Source organism: Bufo bufo, chromosome 6, assembly GCF_905171765.1.
Source record: "Bufo bufo chromosome 6, aBufBuf1.1, whole genome shotgun sequence".
In the NCBI taxonomy this organism is placed as follows: domain Eukaryota; kingdom Metazoa; phylum Chordata; class Amphibia; order Anura; family Bufonidae; genus Bufo; species Bufo bufo.
This window is the reverse complement of record NC_053394.1, coordinates 46,454,143-46,480,351: the sequence shown is the minus strand read 5'-3', so window position 1 is coordinate 46,480,351 and position 26,209 is coordinate 46,454,143. Positions and strand designations below refer to the sequence as shown.

Below are 26,209 nucleotides of genomic sequence, written 5' to 3'. Positions count from 1 at the left end.
CTCTTTCCGATTGTTTGGGGCATCTAGAAAAAGTCTTGTCTGGAGAAGAAAAGGTGAGCGCTACCATCAGTCCTGTGTCATGCCAACAGTGAAGTATCCTGAGACCATTCATGTGTGGGGTTCCTTCTCATCTAAGGTAGTGGGCTCAGTCACAATTTTGCCCAAAAACACAGCCATGAATAAAGAATGGTACCAAAACACCCTCCAACAGCAACTTCTTCCAACAATCCCACAACAGTTTGGTGAAGAACAATGCATTTTCCAGCACGATGGAGCACTGTGCCATAAGGCAAAAGTGATAACTAAGTGGCTCGGGGACCAAAACGTTGACATTTTGGGTCCATGGCCTGGAAACTACCCAGATCTTAATCCCATTGAGAACTTGTGGTCAATCCTCAAGAGGCAGGTGGACAAACAAAAACCCACTAATTCTGACAAACTCCAAGGAGTGATTATGAAAGAATGGGTTGCTATCAGTCAGGAATTGGCCCAGAAGTTGATTGAGAGCATGCCCAGTCGAATTGCAGAGGTCCTGAAAAATAAGGGCCAACACTGCAAATACTGACTCTTTGCATAAATGTCATGTAATTGTCGATAAAAGCCTTTGAAACGTATGAAGTGCGTGTAATTATATTTCACTACATCACAGAAACAACTGAAACAAAGATCTAAAAGCAGTTTAGCAGCAAATTTTGTGAAAACTTTGGCCACGACTGTATATACAGAGATAGCTGTCAATCACTGATAGGACTTCAAAGACCAGAATAAGCAGGAATTTAAATAAATGAAATGTAAATTATACAGAATCTTTCCCCATAAAACTATACATTAATCTGCTCAGCTCCTCCTGCTCTATAACATGCCTTTTGCAGGTTATTCTGCATTTTCATAGTGCCATTTCCTTTAAATGTAATGTAAATATAGAATGTAAATATGTAATGTAATATCCGGACTACTTTATATGTAGATGGCCCTGTGGGCTTCTTCATAATAATAGTGATATTCCCAAAATGATGATAATTTTGTGTCTTTGTGTGGTTTATGAAAATAAGTTATTTCTCACTGCAACCCTATTACCTGCAACAAACTCAATCAGTTATATAACTGGGAGGCAAGGAGTTAAAGTTACATTGTGTCAAATTAAAATGGTTGTACTGGCAGCGAGAGCAACGCAAAAATATGTAACTAAAATGGAACTACTTGTCGTAAATGATTAACCCAAGTGTAAGTTGTAAGAAAATACTTTTAAGTAATAACAGAGAAATAGCAGAGAGGAATACGGTCTAAAAACGTTAATGGAAAAGTAAAAATTAACTAGAGGTAGAATAATGCAAATACTAGATTTTAACCCCTTGAGCCCCGGAGGATTTCTCTTTTTTGCATTTTCGTTTTTCACTTCATGCCTTTCCGGAGCCATAACTTATTCATTTTTCCATTCACTTTCCCATATGAGGGCTTGTTTTTTGCAGGATAAGTTGGACTTTCTAATTAGAGATGAGCGAATCTATTCTCAAAGTCAGAGATTCGTTCCGAATCTCCGATTTTTTTAGGCACCATATCGAACCCGAATCTTTTCTGTTTCGATTCGGATGAATCTTGTAAAACGGTGCCCAGCGTATAAGCAATCAATAGTGTTCTGTCACCACCAAGCAGGAAGTAATCGCGGTCAGTTGCGGCCAAGCAATAACCGCAGTTTCCGGCGGCAACGATAAAAGTTGATAAAGTTACACCTGATGCTGTGTCAGACCAATGGCAAGGCAAGGGAGAATGAAAAAATTTGTAAAAAAGATAGGAGCTTTTCATAAATAAAATAAAAAATCTGTGTTTTAGAGGACTAGAGGGGATTATCTACTACTTTCCAGGGCAATTGGAGTAACTTTGGTTTGGAACTAATAGATTTGGACCTGAACCAAACTTTTTAAAAAATTCAGTGAATCCAAAACTAACCGAATCTTGGAAGATTCACTCATCTCTATTTCTAATGGCACCATTTGATATTGCATAGAATATAGCGGTAAGCTAAAAAAAAAAAAATGGCAAAATTGGAAAAAAATAACCAATTTCTGCCACAATTTTACAGGTTTTTACAGTGTTCTCTATGCAGTAAAACTGACCTGTTAACCTTCGTTCTCTGGATTAGTGTAATTACAGCAATACCACATTTATATAGGTTTTCTTCTGTTTTAATAATGGAAAAAATATATCTTTTCTTTTTATCGCCATATTCTGGCCCTCATAACATTTTTATAGTTACAGTATATCTACAGAGCTGTGTGAAGGCTCATTTCTTGTATGGTGATCTGTGGATTTCTCTTGATGCCAATTTGGTATGTGTATAACTTTTGATTACGATTTATTCAATTCTTTATGGGAGGGAAGCAATGAAAAAAATGGTGAATTGGACGTTTTGATAGATTTTTTTTTCGCTACGCCGTTTAACGTAGGGGATACATATTTTTTATATTTTAACAGTATGGTAATTTTGAGGCAATTCCTATGATGTTTACTTTTATTGTTTACTAGCAGAATGACCCGGCTTCGCACGGGTATATTTCATCTATTTCATTTCATGTTTTCAAGTGCTGTAAAAAGATATCAACAGTATCCCCCATAACAGTGACCTCCACAGTACCCGCTCCTTTTAAAATGATCCCCACAGTGCCCGCCCCTTTAACAGTGACCTCCACAGTGGCTGCCCCTTTAACATAGACCTTCACAGTGCCAGCCCATTTAACAGTGACTTCTACAGTGCCCACCCCTTTAACAATGACCACATCTTTAACAGTGACCTGCACAGTGCCTGCCCATTTAACAATGACCTCCACAGTGCCCGCCCCTTTAACAGTGATTTCCACAGTGTCCACCCTTTTAACAGTGACCTCCACAGTGTTTGCCCCTTTAACATTGACCTCCACAGTGCCTGCCCCTTTAACAGTGCCCAGCCCTTTAACAGTGACCTCCACAGTGCCTGCCCCTTTAACATTGACAACCCCTTTAACAGTGACCTTCATAGTGGCTGCCCCTTTAACAGTGACCTTCACAGTGCCTGCCCCTTTAACAATGATCTTCACAGTGCCCGCCTCTTTACCATTGACCACCCCTTTAACAGTGATCTTCATAGTGGCTGCCCTTTAAACAGTGACTTTCACAGTGTCCGCCCCTTTAATAGTTAGCTCCGCAGTGCCTGCCCCTTTAACAGTGACCTCAAGAGTGCCCGCCCCTTTAACAGTGACCTCCACAATACCCGTCCCTTTAACAGTGACCGTCCCATTAACACTGACCTCCACAGTGACCTCCACAACGCCCGCCCCTTTAACAGTGACTGCCCCCTTAACAGTGATCTCCACAGTGTCTGCCCCTTTAACAGTGACCTCCACATTGCCCATTCCTTTAATAGTGACCGCCCCTTTAACAGTGACCGCCACAATGCCCACCCCTTTAACAGTGACCTCCACAGTGGTCGCCCCTTTAACACTGACTTCCACAGTGCCTTCCCCTTTAACAGTAACCTCCACAGCGCCCTCCCTTTAACAGTAACCTCCACAGCGCCCTCCCTTTAATAGTGACCTCTACAGTGCCTCTTTAAAAGTGACAGCCCCTTTGACAGTGACTTCCACAAAGCTCGCCCCTTTAACAGTGACCTCCACTGTTCCCGCCCCTTTAACAATAACATTCATATTGCCCACCCATTTAACAGTGACCAACAAAGTTCTCGCCCCATTAATAGTGACCTCCATAGTTCCCACCCCTTTAACAGTGAATTCCACAGTGCCCGCCCCTTTAACAGTGACCATCCCTGTAACAGTGACTTCCACAGTGCCCGCCCCTTTAACAGTGACTTCCACGGTGCCCGCCCCTTTAACAGTGATCTCCACAGTGGCCGCCCCTTTAACAGTGACCGCCCCGTTAACAGTGACCTTCACAGTGCCCGCCCATTTAACAGTGACCTCCACAGTGCCCACCCCTTTAACAGTGATCTCCACAGTGCTCGCCCCTTAACAGTGACCTCCACAGTTCCCGCCCCTTTAACATTGACCACCCCTTTAACAGTGACCTCTACAGTGCCCGCCCCTTTAGCAGTAACCTCCACAGTGCCCACCCCTTTAACAGTGATCTCCACAGTGCTCGCCCCTTAACAGTGACCTCCACAGTTCCCGCCCCTTTAACATTGACCACCCCTTTAACAGTGACCTCCGCAGTGCCCGCCCCTTTCACAGTGACCACCCTTTAACAGTGACCTCCGCAGTGCCCGCCCCTTTGACAGTGACCTCCACAGTGCCCGCCCTTTAACAGTGATCTCCACGGTGCACGCTTCTTCAACAGTGATCTAAACAGTGGCTGCCCCTTTAACAGTGACCTCCACAGTGCCCGCCCCTTTAACAGTGACCTCCACAGTGCTTTCCCCTTTAACAGTGACCTCTACAGTGCCCGCCTCCTTAACAGTGACCTCCACAGTGCCCGCCCCTTTATCTGTGACCTATTGGCTGATAAGGGACATTTGACCGTGTGTACAGTCTATTTATGGCTGTGTTGTTATTAAAACCTGGATAAATTAAATATGAACTTATATTGACTGACATACCTCATATGACTGAATATTTAAGGACCTGCAAACTGCTAAAACCTGTGATCAGTTGTTGTGGAAACCTGGAGTAGGGCCTGCGAGCTTCTATTGGCTAATAAGGGACATGTGACCGTGTAAATGGCAGTTCGAATTTAAGTGAAAGGCTTGCTGGCTTCTATTGGCTAATGCAGGTAATTTTTTGGGAATATCTCAGGAACGATAAGTCCTAGAGTCCTGAGACCGGGTCTAAAACCTTCCCGGAGACCTGATGTACATGTGTGCCAAATTTGGTGAAGATCAGTCCAGTCGTTTGGTCGCACATAAAGAACATCCAGATAGATAGACAGACGTCCAGACAGAAACTCATTTTTATATATATATATGAGAGGGGGTGATTTGAATTTTTATGTTTTTTTATATTTTTAAACTTTTTTTAAGTCACACTAGGTGACTATAACAAGCAATCATTGAACTGCCATTTCTAATTAGTAATGGAATTTGAACCATTACTGAATAGAAGATTCAGTATGTTTCAGTGCAATGATGCCACCTGTGGGCTTGCATTGGAATATATCTGTGATAGGCATCAGAACCTCCAGCAGGCTTCAGTCTATTATTACCAAGGAACAGCTTCCCCAATCTCAGTGAGAGGAAGCTGTTAACTGTGCAAAATCCCACATTTTTACTACTCACATGTCATAGTCACTATCGACAATAGCCTCTGATGAGTTAAATGTCTGTGATCGATGTTATAAATAATTAGGGATGAGCGAACCCGAACTGTATAGTTCGGGTTCGTACCGAATTTTGGGGTGTCCGTGACACGGACCCGAACCCGAACATTTTCGTAAAAGTCTGGGTTCGGGTTCGGTGTTCGGCGCTTTCTTGGCGCTTTTTGAAAGGCTGCAAAGCAGCCAATCAACAAGCGTCATACTACTTGCCCCAAGAGGCCATCACAGCCATGCCTACTATTGGCATGGCTGTGATTGGCCAGTGCAGCATGTGACCCAGCCTATATTTAAGCTGGAGTCACGTAGCGCCGCACGTCACTCTGCTATGATCAGTGTAGGGAGAGGATGCAGCTGCTGCTGTTAGGGAGAGATTAGGCAGGGATTTACTCAGCAAAAACACTTAATTCAGTGATCGATCTACAGCTGTGGATCATTGAACTGCTGCTATTTAATTGCTCACTGTTTTTAGGCTGCCCAGAGCGTTTTTATGTCACTTTTTTCTTGGGTGATCGGCGGCCATTTTGTGTCTTGTGGTACGCCAGCACAAGCTGCCACCAAGTCCATTTAACCATCAATAGTGTGGTTATTTTTTTTGCTATATCCTACATCAGGGGCTTGGCTGTGCTTGCTATTTTATTGAGGGGTAAAATACAATTGGCCAAAATAGCAGTACCCTAAATCTGGTGTTTCAGCTGTGGCTAGCCAATTGTAATACTGTCTGCTGTCTGCCGAAGCACAGTTTTTGTTCTGGGTTGAATACAATTCCCAATTTAGCAATCCCCTAAATATTTTTTTTCTGCTGTATCTGGCCAAGTTTAAATTGATCCATAAAAGGGTATATTAGATTGAAGGTGCGGATAGTGTCATCCTCAATAACTTCACACGCTACCGTGCACTTCCAAGTTTAAATTATTCTGTCCGTAAACGTATACCTGTCACCCAGCGCCTAAATAATAGGTCTAAAATTTATATTCAGCTAAATCTGTGTTTATTGCTGAGGCTGTTCAATTTATTTAGTGACCGCCAAAGCACAGTTTTTGTTCTGGGTTGAATACAATTCCCAATTTAGCAATCCCCTAAATATTTTTTTTCTGCTGTATCAGGCCAAGTTTAAATTGATCCATAAAAGGGTATATTAGATTGAAGGTGCAGATAGGGTCATCCTCAATAACTACACACGCTACCGTGCATCTCCAAGTCTAATTCTGTCCGTAAACGTATACCGGTCATCCAGCGCCTAAATACTAGGCCTACAATTTATATTCAGCTAAATCTGTTGATACTGCTGTGGCTGGTCAATCTATTTAGTGTCTGCCAATGCACAGTTTTTGTTCTGGGTTGAAATACAATTCCCAACTTAGAGCAGAAACCACAAATTTAGGGAATTACTATCAGGCCAAGGTTAAATCTATCCATAAAAGGGTATATTAGATTGAAGGTGCGGATAGTGTCATCCTCAATAACTTCACAATCTACCGTGCATTTCCAAGTTTAATCCTGTCCGTAAACGTATATACCTGTCACCCAGCGCCTAAATACTAGGCCTACAATTTATATTCAGCTCAATCTGTCGTTACTGTTGTGCCTGTATTAGTGTAATACGCTACCTAAATAGATAGCCAGATAGTGTTAGGTGCCTGTAAAAAAAGGCCTGAATTTGAATTCAATACATTGGGCCAAATAATTTTTTTATTATTGTGGTGAACGGTAACAATGAGGAAAACATCTAGTAAGGGACGCGGACGCGGACATGGTCGTGGTGGTGTTAGTGGACCCTCTGGTGCTGGGAGAGGACGTGGCCGTTCTGCCACAGCCAGACATCCTAGTGAACCAACTACCTCAGGTCCCAGTAGCCAGCAGAATTTACAGCGATATTTGGTGGGGCCCAATGCCGTTCTAAGGATGGTAAGGCCTGAGCAGGTACAGACATTAGTCAATTAGGTGGCCGACAGTAGATCCAGCACATTCACATTATCTCCCACCCAGTCTTCTGCAGAAAGTGCACAGATGGTGCATGAAAACCAAGCCCATCAGTCTGTCACATCACCCCCATGCATATCAGGGAAACTGTCTGAGCCTCAAGTTATGCAGCAGTCTCTTATGCAGTTTGAAGACTCTGCTGGCAGGGTTTCCCAAGGGCATCCACATAGCCCTTCCCCAGGGGTGGAAGAGATAGAATGCCCTAACGCACAACCACTTATGTTTCCTAATGATGAGGACATGGGAATACCACCTCAGCACGTCTCTGATGATGACGAAACACAGGTTCCAGCTGCTGCGTCTTTCTGCAGTGTGCAGACTGAACAGGAGGTCAGGGAGGAAGACTGGGTGGAAGACGATGCAGGGGACGATGAGGTCCTAGACCCCACATGGAATGAAGGTCGTGCCACTGACTTTCAGAATTCGGAGGAAGAGGCAGTGGTGAGACCGAGCTAACAGCGTAGCAAAAGAGGGAGCAGGGGGCAAAAGCAGAACACCCGCCGCCAAGAGAGTCCGTCTGCTACTGGCCACCGCCATCTGGGACCCAGCACCCCAAAGGCAGCTTCAAGGAGTTCCCTGGCATGGCAGTTCTTCAAACAATGTGCTGACGACAAGACCCGAGTGGTTTGCACGCTGTGCCTTCAGAGCCTGAAGCGAGGCATTAACGTTCTGAACCTTAGCACAACCTGCATGACCAGGCACCTGCATGCGAAGCATGAACTGCAGTGGAGTAAACACCTTAAAAACAAGGAACTCACTCAGGCTCCCCCTGCTACCTCTTCTGCTGCTGCCGCCTCGGCCTCTTCCTCCGCCTCTGGAGGAACGTTGGCACCTGCCGCCCAGCAAACAGAGGATGTACCACCAACACCACCACCACCTCTGTCACCAAGCATCTCAACCATGTCACACGGCAGCGTTCATCTCTCCATCTCACAAACATTTGAGAGAAAGCGTAAATTCCCACCTAGCCACCCTCGATCCCTGGCCCTGAATGCCAGCATTTCTAAACTACTGGCCTATGAAATGCTGTCATTCAGGCTGGTGGACACAGACCGCTTCAAACAGCTCATGTCGCTTGCTGTCCCACAGTATGTTGTTCCCAGCCGCCACTACTTCTCCAAGAGAGCCGTGCCTTCCCTGCACAACCAAGTATCCGATAAAATCAAGTGTGCACTGCGCAACGCCACCTGTGGCAAGGTCCACCTAACCACAGATACGTGGACCAGTAAGCACGGCCAGGGATGCTATATCTCCCTAACTGCACACTGGGTAAATGTAGTGGCGGCTGGGCCCCAGGCGAAGAGCTGTTTGGCGCATGTCCTTCCACTGCCAAGGATCGCAGGGCAACATTCTTTGCCTCCTGTTGCCTCCTCCTCATACTCGGCTTCCTCCTCCTCTTCTCCCACCTGCTCATCCAGTCAGCCACACACCTTCACCACCAACTTCAGCACAGCCCGGGGTAAACGTCAGCAGGCCATTCTGAAACTCATATGTTTGGGGGACAGGCCCCACACCGCGCAGGAGTTGTGGCGGGGTAAAGAACAACAGACCGACGAGTGGTTGCTGCCGGTGAGCCTCAAGCCCGGCCTGGTGGTGTGCGATAATGGGCGAAATCTCGTTGCAGCTCTGGGACTAGCCGGTTTGACGCACATCCCTTGCCTGGCGCATGTGCTGAATTTGGTGGTGCAGAAGTTCATTCACAACTACCCCGACATGTCAGAGCTGCTGCATAAAGTGCGGGCCGTCTGTGCGCGCTTCCGGCGTTCTCATCCTGCCGCTGCTCGCCTGTCTGCGCTACAGCGTAACTTCGGCCTTCCCGCTCACCGCCTCATATGCGACGTGCCCACCAGGTGGAAGTCCACCTTGCACATGCTGGACAGACTGTGCGAGCAGCAGCAGGCCATAGTGGAGTTTCAGCTGCAGCACGCACGGGTCAGTCTCACTGCGGAACAGCACCACTTCACCACCAATGACTGGGCCTCCATGCGAGACCTGTGTGCCCTGTTGCGCTGTTTCGAGTACTCCACCAACATGGCCAGTGGCGATGACGCCGTTATCAGCGTTACAATACCACTTCTATGTCTCCTTGAGAAAACACTTAGGGCGATGATGGAAGAGGAGGTGGCCCAGGAGGAAGAGGAGGAGGAAGAGGGGTCATTTTTAGCACTTTCAGGCCAGTCTCTTAGAAGCGACTCAGAGGGAGGTTTTTTGCAACAGCAGAGGCCAGGTACAAATGTGGCCAGCCAGGGCCCACTACTGGAGGACAAGGAGGACGAGGAGGAGGAGGAGGAGGAGGTGGAGGAGGATGAGGATGAAGCATGTTCACAGCGGGGTGGCACCCAACGCAGCTCGGGCCCATCACTGGTGCGTGGCTGGGGGGAAACGCAGGACGATGACGATACACCTCCCACAGAGGACAGCTTGTCCTTACCTCTGGGCAGCCTGGCACACATGAGCGACTACATGCTGCAGTGCCTGCGCAACGACAGCAGAGTTGCCCCCATTTTAACACGTGCAGACTACTGGGTTGCCACCCTGCTGGATCCACGGTACAAAGAGAATGTGCCCACCTTACTTCCTGCACTGGAGCGTGATAGGAAGATGCGTGAGTACAAGCGCACATTGGTAGACGCGCTACTGAGAGCATTCCCAAATGTCACAGGGGAACAAGTGGAAGCCCAAGGCGAAGGCAGAGGAGGAGCAAGAGGTCGCCAACGCAGCTGTGTCACGGCCAGCTCCTCTGAGGGCACGGTTAGCATGGCAGAGATGTGGAACAGTTTTGTCACCACGCCACAGCTAACTGCACCACCACCTGATACGGAACGTGTTAGCAGGAGGCAACATTTCACTAACATGGTGGAACAGTACGTGTGCACACCCCTCCACGTACTGACTGATGGTTCGGCCCCATTCAACTTCTGGGTCTCCAAATTGTCCACGTGGCCAGAGCTAGCCTTTTATGCCTTGGAGGTGCTGGCCTGCCCGGCGGCCAGCGTTTTGTCTGAACGTGTATTCAGCACGGCAGGGGGCGTCATTACAGACAAACGCAGCCGCCTGTCTACAGCCAATGTGGACAAGCTGACGTTCATAAAAATGAACCAGGCATGGATCCCACAGGACCTGTCCATCCCTTGTGCAGATTAGACATTATCTACCTCCCCTTATATTATTGTACTCCAGGGCACTTCCTCATTCAATCCTATTTTTATTTTCATATTACCATTATATTGCGGGGCAACCCAAAGTTGAATGAACCTCTCCTCTGTCTGGGTGCCGGGGCCTAAAAATATCATTGCTGGACAGTGGCCTGTTCCAGTGTTGGGTGACGTGAAGCATGATTTTATTTCAAGCCACGGAGGCTCCTATTGCTATATCTTTCTTTACTACAAAAGCACAGCAGCAAAGAAAAAACTTAAGAGATTAGCATATCTCCATGGTAACAAACCCCTCCCACATGGTCCCCTATATATAGTCTCTGTCACAGGAAACCCTCCTCTTTCTTTGCTGCTGCCACAGCTAAGTACTTCACTGTGTCATTTTTCCTAATGTTATGCATAGTAGATATATATATTTCTTTCCATTACAGGGCGCACTCTTCTTTATTCACTAACTTAATTTCTGTCAGTTTATTGTTTTTCTCTGGTTTATTTTGCCCAGGTAGTTTAATTTTTTTTTTTATCTACATTGCGCCCATTAGGTTTTTCTTCATACTGCTTCCCTATTGTCTTACTCTTCTATCGGCTCTCAGATATTACCCCGCAACCGCACTTCCACTTTCGCCGTACCTGACAGGGTTTCCGTCTTCCGTTTGGTTCACTTCTCGGCGGCCATTTTATCACCTGTCACTTATCTTTCCTTTGAGCGCGCGTTTCCACTAAGCCACGCCCCCTCTTTTTTCTGAGGTGAATTTATTCCCTGCATCACTTCAGATAGAACTGCTCTGCGTCTTGTGGGGTAACTCACCCCGTTTATTTGTGTGCCTTTTCTTTCAGCTACCCCATACTTTATAGTTTATAATAGTGACATTTATCACTAAACCCAGGTCCATTAATTATTCATTTATACTGTATCCTACATAGGCTATTATGGCTCATACCCCATCTAAACAGTCTATGGCAGAGGATTCTGAGGTAGAATTTCACTCCCCTGCTACAGCTCCTACATTTAGTGGAGCCCCTTTAATGTTAGAACCTTCCCATGTGGATATCCTACAACGCTCTATGTCAGAGGCTATTATGGCGGCAATGGGATCCATGTCCCATTCCCTATCCAGGTCAATTGCTGATGCACTCATAGTTCAACCCCCCCCACCCAGGGTTGACACCCAACCAGGTACTGCTTCCCGTCCAACCTCCAGAACCGAATTGATTGGTGTGTCCAAAGCCACCCATGATAGCGCGCCAGAATCGCGCAAAAGAGCCTATTCCCGCCAGGCAGAAAAGGCGAGGAGCTGGAAATGTGCCAGAGCACAACTAGAGTCAAATTCAGGATCCGAAATTGGTTCAGACTACGAGGAGGTTAGGTTCGAGATGAGGAATTCCCAGATGCAGACCTGTCTGACTCCCCATCTGCTCGGCCCATTAATAGTTCCGCTACTGCGGCAGGACCGTCTACTTCTCAAGCTGCATCAGGTTCATCGGGCCCTTTGACCGACCCCTCTGGGGAGCCATTATTTGACCCCGACTCACTACACCATCCAAGATCGGCTGAATGGCTACCGCTGAATCATGTAGCCCAATATCTGGAATCCAGAGTCCGCTGCCCTCTCAGTAAGGAGGCACGTAAAAAGCTCAAAGCCGAATGCCCGCGGCCTTTAATAGCAAACAAAGTTTGCAATACACCAGCACTAGACCCTAAGATGGTCCAATTTCTTTCCAAAACTGGCTGGAATCCTAGGAGAGGCCTAGATTCTGCTCTTCGGGCGTGCCAGGACAAGCTCCTGGACGTCTTTGGGCCCCTAGCCAAGATTTTCGAATTGGCCGAGACCGCTAGAGCGGCTAATGAATTTGTGGACCCTGAGGTCCTCCGTGGTTGGACACAACGTGCCATTTGTATAGCCGGGAATGTTAACACTTCCCTTTCAATCGAGAGACGTAAGGCGATCTTATTTAAGATCGAGCCAAAATTATCTAATCTGGCCCTATCCGAAGCAGGTAGTGAGGCACAAGGTCTCCTTTTTGTCGACTCATTTATAAAAGATATCAGAAAATATGTTGGAGCATTTACGGCCCTTGACAAGGCCCAATCCTCTATGAGGAGGGTTTTCCATCCTCGTTTTTCACACAGGGCCGGCAGTTCCAGGGGCCGTCTGTCCGGCCGCTCCTCATTCCAGACCCGGGGCTCGGGTCGAGGTTCCTACAACCACCGCTCCTTCTCTGAAAGATCCTCATTCCAGGATTCCAAACAACCATCGGGTTTCTTCCCATCACGAGGTGCTCCCAATTTGTGTAGGGGGCAGACTCCGACATTTTTCTCGTCTTTGGTCCACGGACACTTGGGTGCTCTCCATAATTCTTGGTTTCCAAATAGAGTTGGTAAGTCTTCCGAGTCTCCCCTTCCCTCCCCACCCTATGATCACCCCATCAGACACCCTATTTCATATAGACAGGGAGCTGATGGACCTGCTCAGAAAGGAAGCGATCGAACGTGCACCAAATTTCCCTGGGGGTGTCCTGAGCACTATCTTTCTGGTACACAAGAAGGGCGGCCAAATGCGTCCCGTCATCAACCTGCGCCCCCTAAACAGTTTTGTACGGTATCGACACTTCAAGATGGAGGGCATCCATCTTCTCAGGGATCTTCTACTAAAAGGGGATTGGATGGTAAAATTCGACCTAAAGGACGCATACCTCACTGTCCCAGTAGAAGAATCCTCCAGAGACCTACTTCGGTTTCTGTGGAAGGGAGAAACTTGGCGCTTCACTTGCCTCCCCTTCGGCCTCTCGTCGGCTCCATGGTGTTTCACCAAACTCATGTGGCCGGTAGTAGCATGGCTTCGCAGTCGAGGAATTCGACTAATTATCTACCTGGACGACATCCTTTTGTTGGCCCAGGACAGACATACCCTTCTATCACATCTGGAACTCACTTCGAACCTGTTAACCGGGTTAGGATTCCTCATCAATTACGACAAATCAGTTTTGACCCCAGCACGGACAATGGAATTCCTAGGGTTTTCTGTGAATTCGGTAGCAGAAACCCTCAGTCTTCCGACAACAAAGATCAAGGAGATTCGCAAGGAATTACGTAGAACACTGGAAATACCACAAATTTCCCTTCGACATCTGGCTCGGATCATCGGCCTCCTATCCTCCTCCATCCAGGCCGTTTTTCCAGCCCCTTTACATTACCGGGCCCTTCAACGCCTGAAGACGGCCCATTTACACAGGGGAGCCACCTACGCGGATCTTATTTGTCTAGACGACGAAACTCGGGACGAAATCCGTTGGTGGATCTGCAATCTCCAAGCCTGGAATGGGAAGGCGATTTGTGGTCCTCGTCCAGATTTTACAGTGGATTCCGATGCCAGCCTCCTCGGCTGGGGGGCCCACTGCGAAGGCATTTCTACCGGAGGTCCTTGGTCGATGGAGGAATCTCCTCTGCACATCAATGCTTTGGAGCTCCTGGCGGGCTCATTCGCCATTCGCAGTTTTGCGAAAGACATGATCAGAACTTGCATTCGACTACGCATGGACAACGTCTCCGCTGTCCGTTATGTCAATGCCATGGGCGGTACACACTCTCCCATGCTTTCTCATTTGGCCAGGGAATTCTGGTCTTTCTGTCTGAGCCGGGAACTTACACTGGTGGCAGAATATATTCCAGGATTACACAACGTTCAGGCGGACTGGAGCTCATGCTATCTCAGGGATGCCAGCGATTGGAGATTAAACTCGCAGGTGTTCTCTGCCATCTCCTCAGTCTGGGGTCCTGTTTACATCGATCTCTTTGCTTCCCGTTTGAACAAACAACTACCGAGATTCTTCAGTTGGCGCCCGGACCTGGAAGCGGAAGCTGTGGACGCATTCCTTCAGGACTGGTCCGAAGACCTCCACTACGCGTTTCCGCCGTTCTCAATGATCCCGAGAACCCTGAGTCAAGTTCGTTTCCAATCAGCAGAGATCATCTTGATTGTTCCGTTCTGGACCACTCAGTCGTGGTTTCCCAACCTTTTGGAGCTTCTCATCCTTCCTCCTTTTCTCTTGCCAGATTGTCCAGATCTTCTCTTAGGTCCGGGAGACGTTCAACACCCTCTTCTTCTGGAGGGTTCTCTTCGACTACTAGCTTGCAGAGTATCAGGCGTTCCCACGAAGGCCGCGACCTTTCGGAAGCAACTTGGAGATTACTGGAGGAGTCTTGGGCTCCCAGCACCAGACGGGTTTATAAAGCAGCCTGGAGATCTTGGTCTAGTTGGTGCGTGGACCGGAGTCTGGATCCCGTTTCGGCCCCTGTAGAGGACATCTTGAGTTTTCTTACTTCCCTATTCGAGGATGGTAAGGCCTATCGGACTATAAATCTTTTCAGATCCGCCATTTCCTCTTTTCACCAGGGTTTCGAAGGCCGTCCAGCTGGACAGCACCCATTGGTCTGTCGCTTACTCAAGGGTTCCAGGATGTCCCGTCCTCCCAGACCACGTTTTTCTGCCACATGGGACGTTTCTTTGGTTTTAAATTTCTTCTCTTCCTGGCCTTCCAACTCCGAACTTTCATTACGTCAATTGTCGGCTAAGCTAGTCACTTTGTTCTGTCTTATCTCTTGCAAGAGAGTTTCTGACGTGAGAGCTTTAGATTATGACGCCAGATTTTTCTCTCCTGAAGGAGTCACTTTTGACATTTCTCGTCGAACTAAGACCCAGATTCGCTCCGTTTCTTTTCCTTGTTTTCCGGCGGTTCCCGCTCTCTGTCCGGTATCTTGTTTACAGGAATATGAGTCTCGAACCTTATCTCATCGTTCCAACGAGGTCCCTCAATTGTTCCTTTCTTATCGCCATCCGTTCGCCCCGGTCTCCACCACGACTTTGGCCAGGTGGGTGAAATGGCTCATGTCTTTGGCAGGTGTTGACACTCCGTATTCACTGCTCATTCTACTCGGAGCGCGTCTTCCACTTCTATGATGGCAGCAGGTGCTCGTCTGGAAGACGTTATGAAAATTGCAGACTGGTCCAGGGTATCAACTTTCAGAGAATTTTACTTTCGTCCTACTCAACATGTATTTTCTTCTGTTATTGGACAGCTTTAAACTCGCAATAGGAGCCGCCGTGGCTTGAAATAAAATTGGATGATTTTACTAATTTATGACGTAAAGTCATGATTTTATTAAAGACACGGAGGCGAGTATTGCCCCCCCCTCATTTTCTTATTTCCCTTCCTTGTCACATTAATTAATATATTTATCTTACTATTTTGCTTTTGTATTGATTACTTTATGCTTACTATTTATCATGTTGTTTACTGCTTTGCATACATATTTTATTTTAAAGGAGACTAGTATCCCCTCTATGTGATTTCCTGTTTCTGTTCTTTCTTCCAGTGTGACTTAATCATCTTTATCGGCTGGATTACATATGATCTACGTTCCTAGTTTCCAGTTACAGCATCGCAGTTCCAGTTCCTCCGATTTCTCGAATTCTGTTATCCAAGGTTCCTGAAGAGTTGGAGTGGCATCCGCCAAGAAAGAGGAGGGTTTCCTGTGACAGAGACTATATATAGGGGACCATGTGGGAGGGGTTTGTTACCATGGAGATATGCTAATCTCTTAAGTTTTTTCTTTGCTGCTGTGGTTTTGTAGTAAAGGAAGATATAGCAATACTCGCCTCCGTGTCTTTAATAAAATCATGACTTTACGTCATAAATTAGTAAAATCATCCAATTTTCTGCTATGACATGAAGACTGATTCTCTGCTGACATAAAGCCTGAATCTCTGTTATGGGACCTCTCTCCTCTGTCTGGGTGCCGGGGCCTAAAAATATCTGACAATGGACTGTTCCAGTTTTGGGTGACGTGAAGCCTGATTCTCTGCTATGACATGAAGACTGATTCTCTGCTGACATGAAGCCAGATTCTCTGCTATGGGACCTCTCTCCAATTGATATTGGTTAATTTTTATTTATTTTATTTTTATTTTTATTTATTTCCCTATCCACATTTGTTTGCAGGGGATTTAACTACATGTTGCTGCCTTTTGCAGCCCTCTAGCCCTTTCCTGGGCTGTTTTACAGCCTTTTTAGTGCCGAAAAGTTCGGGTCCCCATTGACTTCAATGGGGTTCGGGACGAAGTTCGGGTCGGGTTCGGATCCCGAACCCGAACATTTCCGGGAAGTTCGGCCGAACTTCTCGAACCCGAACATCCAGGTGTTCGCTCAACTCTATAAATAATCAAAGACATTATCCCCGGGTCTCAAAACAGCAGAAGGTGAGAGGCACCCAAGTGTCACGTCAGACCATTCTAAACCGTTTACATCAGTGTGGTCTAGTCAATACAGAACTGCCCTACACTTTGTGAATGGTACAGTAACAAGCCCATACTACTTGAATAACATCAATTTTCCAGTTTATTAATCCAGTCATTGTGCCTCTGCATGAATAACACAGGCCTAATTTCATCTTCATGGATGACAATGCGCCAGCTCATCGAGGTCGCATCATTAAGGAACGGCTTCTGGAGACTGGGGTACCTCAAATGGAGGGGCCTGCACTTTCTCCAGACCAGAATCCCATTGAAAAGCTATGGGATCTGCTGAGTTGCCATGTTGATAGATAGATAGATAGATAGATAGATAGATAGATAGATAGATAGATAGATAGATAGAATGAGATAAAAGTGGGGTCAAATAAACGTTATGGATTCCGTTTTTGTTTTCTGTTATAACATGCTAATAACTGAAAATAACGGAATCCATAAGACGGAAGTCAAAACGGAAGCCTTTAAGCGGCATTCCGTTTTGATCCATCATAATAGAAGTCTATGGGAATCATAACGAATCCGTCTGGTTCCTGTTATGCAAGACGGAAAACAAAGTCCTGTCGACAGGGCTTTTTTTTCCCGTTCTGCATAACAGGAACCAGATGGATCTGTTATAATTCCCATAGACTTCTATTATGACGAAAAACAAAATGGAATGCCTTTTAAAGGCTTTCGTTTTGCATTGCATCATATAATACAAGTCTATGGGCAGCATAACGGATCCGACCTTGTTTCCGTTATGCAGGACTGGACTCCTGCATAATGGAAAACCAGGAAGGATCCGATATGCTGCCCATAGACTTGTATTAGGAAGGTTCAAAGCGCAATGTCTCTTAAAAGCTTCCATTTTAACTTCCGTCTTATGGATTCCGTTATTTTCCGTTATAACCATGTTATAATGGAAAACAAAAACGGAATCCATAACACTGATGTGAACCCACCCTAAATTAGATAGATAGATACATTTTAGAAAAATTATGTATTTCTATAGATTACATACAGTATTAATAAAGAAATTGTGTATAAAAACACTATATAAAATATATTAAATTGATAGATAGATAGACAGATAGATGATAGATATGAGATTAATTAATTGGATAGATATACAGTAGATTAGATAGATAGACAGATAGGTTAGATAGATGATAGAGAGAGACATGAAATAGATTAATTAGATAGATACTTTTTAGAAAAATATAAGTATTTCTATAGATTGTATATAGTATTAATTAAAAAAAATTCTATAAAAATCCTATATGAAATACATGAAATTGATTAGATAGATTATAAATAGCTAGATATGAGATATGTGTTAATTCACCAGATGCAACGTTTCGGTTCTCCCTTTGGAACCTTTCACTGCTTAAAAAAAAGTTCCAAAGGGAGAACCGAAACATTGCATCTGGTGTAATAAACACGTATCTATTTTTGGGAAGTGTGGTAGAATTTTATTTTCTATTTATAGATAGACTAGCAGAAGGACAAGGCTTCGCACGGGTATATTTCATCAATTTCATTTCATGTTTCCATGTGTCGCAAAAAGATCTCAACAGTATCCCCCATAACAGTAACCTCTACAGTACACACCCCTTTAACAATGACCTCCACAGTGCCTGCTTGTTTAACATTGACCTCCACAGTGACCGCCCCTTTAACAGTGACTTTCACAGAGACTCATTTTTATATATATAATAGACTAGCAGAAGGACCCGGCTTCGCAGGGGTATATTTCATCTATTTCATTTTATGTTTCCATGTGTCGTATAAAGATATTGACAGTTTCGCCCATAACAGTAACCTCTACAGTACACACCCCTTTAACAATGACCTCCACAGTGCCTGCTTGTTTAACATTGACCTCCACAGTGACCGCCCCTTTAACAGTGACTTTCACAGAGACCGCCCCTTTAACATTGAGTGCCCATTTAACAGTGACTTTCACAGTGACCGCCCCTTTAACAGTGACATTCACAGTGACCGCCCCTTTAACAGTGACATTCACAGTGACTGCCCCTTTAACAGTGACTTTCACAGCGACCGCCCCTTTAACAGTGACTTTCACAGTGGCCGCCCCTTTAATAATGACCGTTCCTTTAACAGTTACTTTCACAGTGGCCACCTCTTTAACAGTGACCGTTCCTTTAACAGTAACTTTCATAGTGCCCGCACCTTTAACAGTGACTTTGACAGTGACTTTCCCTTTAACAGTGACTTTCACAGTGACCTCCCCTTTAACAGTGACTTTCACTGTAACCGCCCCTTTAAGAGTGACTTTCACAGTGACTGCACCTTTAACAGTGGTAACCGCCCCTTAAACAGTGACTTTCACAGTGACTGCCCCTTTAACAGTGACCTCCCCTTTAACAATGACTTTCACAGTGACCGCCCCTTAAACAGTGACTTTCACAGTGACTGCCCCTTTAACAGTGACTTTCACAGTGACCATCCCTTTAACAGTGACTTTCACAGTGACCGCCCATTTGACAGTGGCCGCCCCTTTAACAGTGACTTTCACAGTGGCTGCCCCTTTAACAGTAACCACCCCTTTAACAGTGACTTTCACAGTGACCGCCCCTTGAACAGGGACCTTCATAGCGCCCGCCCCTTTAATAACAGTGACCTCCACAGTGCCCACCCATTTAATAAGTAACCTCCACAGGGCCTGCCCCTTTATTAACAGTGACCTCCACTGTGCCCGCCCCTTTAAAAACAGTGACCTCCACAGTGCCCGCCCCTTAAGGGTGCATTCACACAACCGTTTTTTTTGTCTCCGAATCCGTTCCGCAATTTTGTAGAACGGGTGCGGACCTATTAATTTCAATGGGGCCGCAAAAGATGCGGACAGCACGCAATGTGCTGTCCGCATCTGTAGTTCCGTTCCGCGGCCCCGCAAAAAAGATAGAGTATGTCCTATTCTTGTCCGCGATCGCGGCATTTCTATAATAGGGCCGGCTACATTCACACGCCCGGTATCCGTGTTTTGCTAATCCGCAATTTGCGGACCGCAAAACACATACGGTCGTGTGAATGTAGCCTTAAGCAGTAAAGAAAAATGGCTGGGTTGTCATGGAAACCTGGAGTAAAACTGTGTTTCTGACAGTTGGGATTTGAAGAGAAAGACCTGCAGGCTTATATTGGCTAATGTGGGTAATTTTTGGGGAATATCTCAGGAACGGTACGTCCTAGAGAGCTGTGACCTCATCTAAAACCTTCCCGGACACCTGATGTACCTGTGTGCCAAATTAGGTGAAGATCGGTCCAGTCGCGCATAAAGAACGTCCAGACAGACAGACGTCTAGAAAGACAGACAGACAGAAACTCATTTTTAGAATATAAGAGATAGATAGATAGATAGACAGATAGATAGATAGATAGATAGATAGATAGATAGATAGATAGATAGATAGATAGATAGATAGATAGATATAGTATGAGATAGATTATATAAATACATTTTAGAAAATGATATGTATTTCTAAAGATTATATGCTGTATTAACTGAAGGACCCGGCTTCGCACGGGTTTATTTCATATATTTCATTTAATGTTTGTGTGTGTCGTTAAAAGATATTGACAGTATCCACTATATCAGTGACATCTACAGTACCCTGTCTCCTTAAAAGTGACCTCCACGGCCCCCCACCCCTTAACGCTGAGCCCCCCACAGTGCCCAGTCCCCCTTAACTTTGACCCTCACAGCAGCCTGCCCCTTTAACAGTGAGTTCCACAGCATCCCACCCCATTGACAGTGACCTCCACAGGGGCCCACCCTCTTAACAGTGATCTCTACAGCACCCACCACTTAACACTGACCATAGGTTACAGTCCCATTAACTGTGACCTCCACCATTCCTTGCCCCCTTTACAGAGACCTCCACAGCGACTGCCCCTTAAACAGTGACTGCCACAGTACCGCGCTCCCTTAACAGTGACCTCACAGTACCCACTACCCCTTTAATAGTGGCCTCCATAGTCCCCTTCTCCTTTAACAGTGACCTCCACAGTGCCCACCTCTTTAGCAGTGACCTCCACAGCGGCCTGCTCCCTTACCAGTAACATCCACAGTGCCCTCCCCTTTAACAGTGACTTCCACAACAGCCGCCCCTTTATTAGTGACCTCCACAGTACCCCGTCTCCTTAACAGTGATTCCACAATAACCCACCCCCCTAACAGTGACCTTAACAGAGCTCCGTTCCCTTAAAATGTGGCCTCCACAACACACCAACCCCTTAACAGTGGCCTCTACAGCACCCCGGTCCCCTTAATTGTGACCTCCACCATTTCCTGCCCCCTTAACAGAGACCTTCACAGTGCCCTCCTCTTTAAAAGTGACCTCCACAGCATCATGCCCCCTTAAAAGTGACCTCCACAGCAGCCCGCCCCTTTAACAGTGACCTCCACAGTGGCCACCCCTTTTTTAGTGACCTACACAGTGCCCCATCTCCTTATCAGTGATTTCCACAACACCCTACCCCTTTAACAGTTGCCTCTACAGCAATCTGCTGCTTAATACTGACCTCCATAGCGGACCGTCCACATAACTGTGACCTCCACAGCAGCCTGCCCCTAGGGGGGCCAGAGGTCCAGTTTTAGGCCGGAAATTCCAGCTTTCAGACTCCCTGTCCTATGTCCGGCACAGGGCCTGGACGGACACAGGGATGTCCTTTTGAACCGCTCACTCTCAGACAGCAGCACTGTGCTGTCTGAGCATGAGCTGCAAGGAGAAAGTCACCCTCCCTTCTACCCCTGCAGCTGACAGAAGTTGATTTTTACCTTCATTTTTTTAAAGCCCCGTCGGCTGCAGAGTGTGAGGGGGCATGGCCTAACTGAGTCGAGGGTGTGGCTTAGCGGGGCCTGGGGGTGGGTTTTTAATTCCGTCTTTTGAGGGTAGCCTGAATGGCCACCCTACCTGCCCCCTTGACTGTAATCTTCACAGCACTCCGCTCCCTTAACAGTGTCATCCACAGTGCCTTGCTCCTTTAAAGCTGACCTACAGCAGTGAAGAACAATGGCTGGGTTGTTATAGAAACATGGTATCAAACTGTGTATGTGGAGACTAAGGGCCTACAAGCTTCTATTGGCTAAGGGACATGTGACTGCGTGTATGGTATGTTCTGTCCCCACATGAAGGCGAATGAAGGTGTAACTGATAATGACTTTGTGACTGTCCTACCTTCGTATCCAAGCAGTGGAGCAGACCGGACCGGCAGATGCTCAGGTTAGATGGATCCAGACATAGACATGAGGATGCAATCAAACGTGGGTTTATTTGATCCAGAGCAGTGACATATGGTGATACAATACAGGAATGCAGTAGATGCTGTGATGTGGATGTCTTTCCTGAGGCTAACTGCTGAGGCAACTGCTGGTCAAAAACTGATGCCTTCACAAGCCGAGGTGTGTGTCTCCAGTCACAAAGGAATGCAGCACTGAAAAAAGCTACAGGAAGTGACAAGGCCCAAGGCTGCTAAAACAACGCCCAGAGATAAAACTTTATAGACAACGAACGAGGCGTGCAGCATACAAATTCCGGCCAGCAGATGGCAGCAGAGAACAATAGACTTAAACAACATAGGTAAAACAAGAAATAATACAGTGCAGAAATTCAATATGAAAGGAACAGCACACTCCCCGTCTGAAATTCACTTTGGGGATTTCACTATGACGAATGTCCATAAAATATAAACAACCTGTAAAAGAAAACATGTTAGAATGCAAACATAGATAGTCCTGTTTTCCAACTTGGAATGGAGAAGATCTGCGAAGCTAGATACAGTCCTGTTCACCCTGCAGGGACGTTCTCGATGGGCAATATTAAAATGAGTTTGTTGATTGGTCTTGAGAACTTTTTAAGCTCGCCTTTCCTGAAGATCTTCAACTCCACCTTCCGGACCTTGCCATCCTTGCTAGGGAAAACCTTTGAAATTAGTCCGATAGGCCAGTCAATCCTTTCGGTTTGTTGCTCTTTCATCAATACAAGGTCTCCTTCCTTCAAGTTTGGTTTGTTGTGTTGCCATTTCCTTCTTCCTTGAAGAATACTGAGGTACTCCTTTCGCCACCTGTTCCAGAAGTAATCTGCTAGGTATTGTACACGTTTCCAGTGTTTTTGATAGATGTTGGCATGAGTAAATTCTCCACTAGGTATTAGCGTACTCTCAGTTTTTTGGGTAAGTAGAATAGCTGGAGTCAGTATGGCTGGCGTTTCAGGATCCATAGACACTGGCACAAGGGGTCTTGAATTGATAATGGCCGAAACTTCAGCGAGAAGGGTGACTAGAGTCTCATGTGTGAGTCTTGACGAGTTTACATCCATCAGCATAGAATTCAAGATGTTGCGTGAGATGCCGATCATTCTCTCCCAGGAGCCTCCCATGTGGGAACTATGAGGAGGATTGAAAATCCAGGTGCAACCTTTTTCCGCCAACTGATCTTGAATGGACTTGGTGTCGATGTTAAGTTCTCTACAAGCTCCGATGAAGTTGCTTCCCTGGTCAGACCTCAATTGTTTAACTGGTCCTCTGATTGCGAAGAACCGTCTTAAGGCATTGATAAGGCTGGATGTGTCCATAGATTCTATCACCTCTATGTGAACTGCTCGCACACTCATGCAAGTAAATAGTACAGCCCAACGCTTACTGTTTGCGTGACCGCCGCGGGTCCTGCGTGCGGACACCATCCATGGCCCAAAGACATCTAGGCCAACATAGGTGAAAGGCGGCTCTGTGCATAGTCTATCCGCAGGCAAGTCGGCCATTTGTTGGTGTAGTTGTCTTCCTCTTGCTTTACGACAGTGCACACATTCATGCAGTACTTGGGCCACACGTTTTTTCATACCTATAATCCAAAGGCCAGCAGACCGTATTTTGCCCTCAGTAATTTGCCTGCCTTGGTGTTCGCCCCTTTCGTGGTAGTGCCGGATTAGCAAGACGGTGATATGATGTTTGCTGGGAATGATGAGAGGATTTTGTTCTGCAATTCCCAGGTGGGCTTGATTCAAACGACCACCAACTCTCAGCAAACCAAAACTGTTGATAACTGGATTTAAGTTGGCAAGAGGACTTTTTAAAGGAATCTGCTGTTTGTTGTACAAGCACTTCCATTCTATGTTGAAATTTTCCTGCTGGATGTGACGTATTATGAGGTACTCACTATGAGAGATGTTCTCAGCAGAGAAGGGTTTATGGCAGGCATGCCAACCATGACAATCTTTATCTTGGTGAGTATTATGATAACATCTTGCGATGTGCACTAACCTTGCAATAGTTCTGACGAGTCTCATCCAGCTGGAGAAACGTTCAAAGCGCTGACAACCGAAGCTGGCGGTTTGCTTTGTTCCAGTGACTAATGCACTAACTTCAGCGCGGATTTCTGGATCATTATCCGGATCCTGGATGCTGAAAACTTCCTGTACACGTTTGTCTGCCTCTCCAAGCAGAAACTCTGGACCTGTAAGCCAAGTAGAGTTAGTAAAGGAACCTATAGACATAGGCCTAGTGGCGTGATCTGCTGGATTAAGTTCGGATGGTACATAGTGCCATTGCTCAGGTTTGGAGGACCTCCTGATTCTCTCTATGCGGTTACTAACGTACACATTAAATCGCTTGGTCCGATTGTGGATGTAACCTAAAACGACCTTACTGTCGGTGTAATACTGGACTTCAGCTATGTCGACACCCAGTTCTTGTTGTACAAAATCCGCAATCTCCACTGCCAACACGGTCCCACAAACTTCCAGTCTGGGAATAGTATGATCGGGCTTGGGGGCTAACTTAGCCTTACCAAAGACGAATCCAACGTGGTTTTGGTTGTTGGGTTCTGTCACCTTCAGATAGGCAACCGCTGCGATGGCCTCCGTGGAGGCGTCCGAGAACACGTGGAGTTCTTTCTTTATGCTAGAGGAAAGTGAGGTTTTAATATAGCATCTCGGGATGTGGATCTCATCCAAGGCACACAAGGATCGCTTCCATGTTTCCCATTTTTGCTCTTTCTCGGAGGGAAGTGGGGTATCCCAATCCTTGACTGTTTCAGAAAACTGTCTCAGTAGAGATTTACCTTGTATGGTGATGGGCGCTACAAATCCCAGCGGATCAAATAGGCTGTTTACCACTGATAGGACGCCTCGTTTTGTGAATGGCTTGTCTGCACAACTTATCTGAAAACCGAAAGAGTCAGCCGAGAGATCCCATCTGAGGCCCAAGCTCCTCTGCACAGGTGGACTGTCCAGTCCCAAGTTAATGTCCTTGAATCCTGGTGCATGATCGCCTGATTCGAAGGCCCTCATAATAGCCAGGCTGTTTGAAGCAATTTTGTGTAGTCTAAGTTTAGCTTGGTACAACATACTTTGAGTCCTTTTGAGCAGATCGATAGCCGCTTCTTTGGTCGTTAGTGATTTGAGTCCATCGTCTACGTAGAAGTCCTTTTCTACAAAGTCTCTGGCGTCTTTACCGTACTCGGATTCTCCCTCTAATGCAGTTCGCCGAAGGCCGTAAGTTGCGACGGCAGGTGAAGGGCTGTTTCCAAATACGTGTACCCTCATTCGATATTCTGCCATCTCTGCGTTGGTGTTGTTATTCTTGTACCACAGAAACCTGAGGAAATTCCGGTGGTCCTCTCTCACTACGAAACAGTGGAACATCTGTTCAATGTCAGCGGTGATGGCAACGAGCTCTTTTCTGAACCTCATCAGCACTCCAACTAGGTTATTCGTCAGATTAGGACCTGTGAGGAGGACATCATTAAGAGATACACCTTGATGTTTGGCACTTGAGTCGAAAACAACCCTAATTTGATTAGGTTTCCATGGGTGATACACTCCAAATGAAGGCAAGTACCAGCACTCGTCGTTCTTCCCTAAGGATGGAGCTGGTTCTGCATGGTTGTTGCGGAATATTTTGTCGATAAAGGCAACGATGTGTTCTCTCATCTCAGGCTTACTGTTCATGGTACGCTGCAGAGAGTTAAATCTAGACAGAGCTTGTTCCCTATTGTTCGGGAGTCTTACCCTGGTAGCTCGGAAGGGTAATGGAGAAACCCAGTGATTGGTTTCGTCTTTAAGGAACTCATTGTCCATTATCTTGATAAATTCTCTGTCCTCTACTGACAAAGCTACTTTATCATCGTCCTTGCTGGTATGAAAGACTAATCTTCCCAAGTTGTCGGCAAAGGAAGGAATGTCGTCAGGTGGTTGTATGAGGTCTGGAGGCTTCTCTTTCACCTCATAGTGATGAGGGCAAGGCTTAATGCAAGTTGTGCGTCCATTTCCACGCACGTACGTTTTGAATGAGCGGATTTTTGGTTGATCCAAGCATACATTTCCTATGACTACCCATCCCAAGTCCAGTCTCTGGGCGTATGGTGCATAGTCGGGACCATTACACTGTTGACGCACCTTGTGTACCCTTAGATTGTCTCTGCCAAGCAGGAGTAGAATCTCGGCGTTGTTGTCCATAGGTGGGATAACGTTGGCT

General features: G+C 46.2%; 1 long non-coding RNA gene across 1 annotated transcript; it reads right to left on the bottom strand.

Annotated features, from left to right (window-relative positions):
• Positions 1-12,854: 12,854 nt before the first annotated feature.
• LOC121004371 lies at positions 12,855-25,784 on the bottom strand. The gene is made up of 3 exons (XR_005779701.1): positions 25,774-25,784; positions 16,208-16,214; positions 12,855-13,076 (listed from the first exon to the last, which is right to left on the bottom strand). It is a non-coding gene; the product is annotated as an uncharacterized LOC121004371 (long non-coding RNA).
• Between the last annotated feature and the right edge of the window lie 425 nt (positions 25,785-26,209).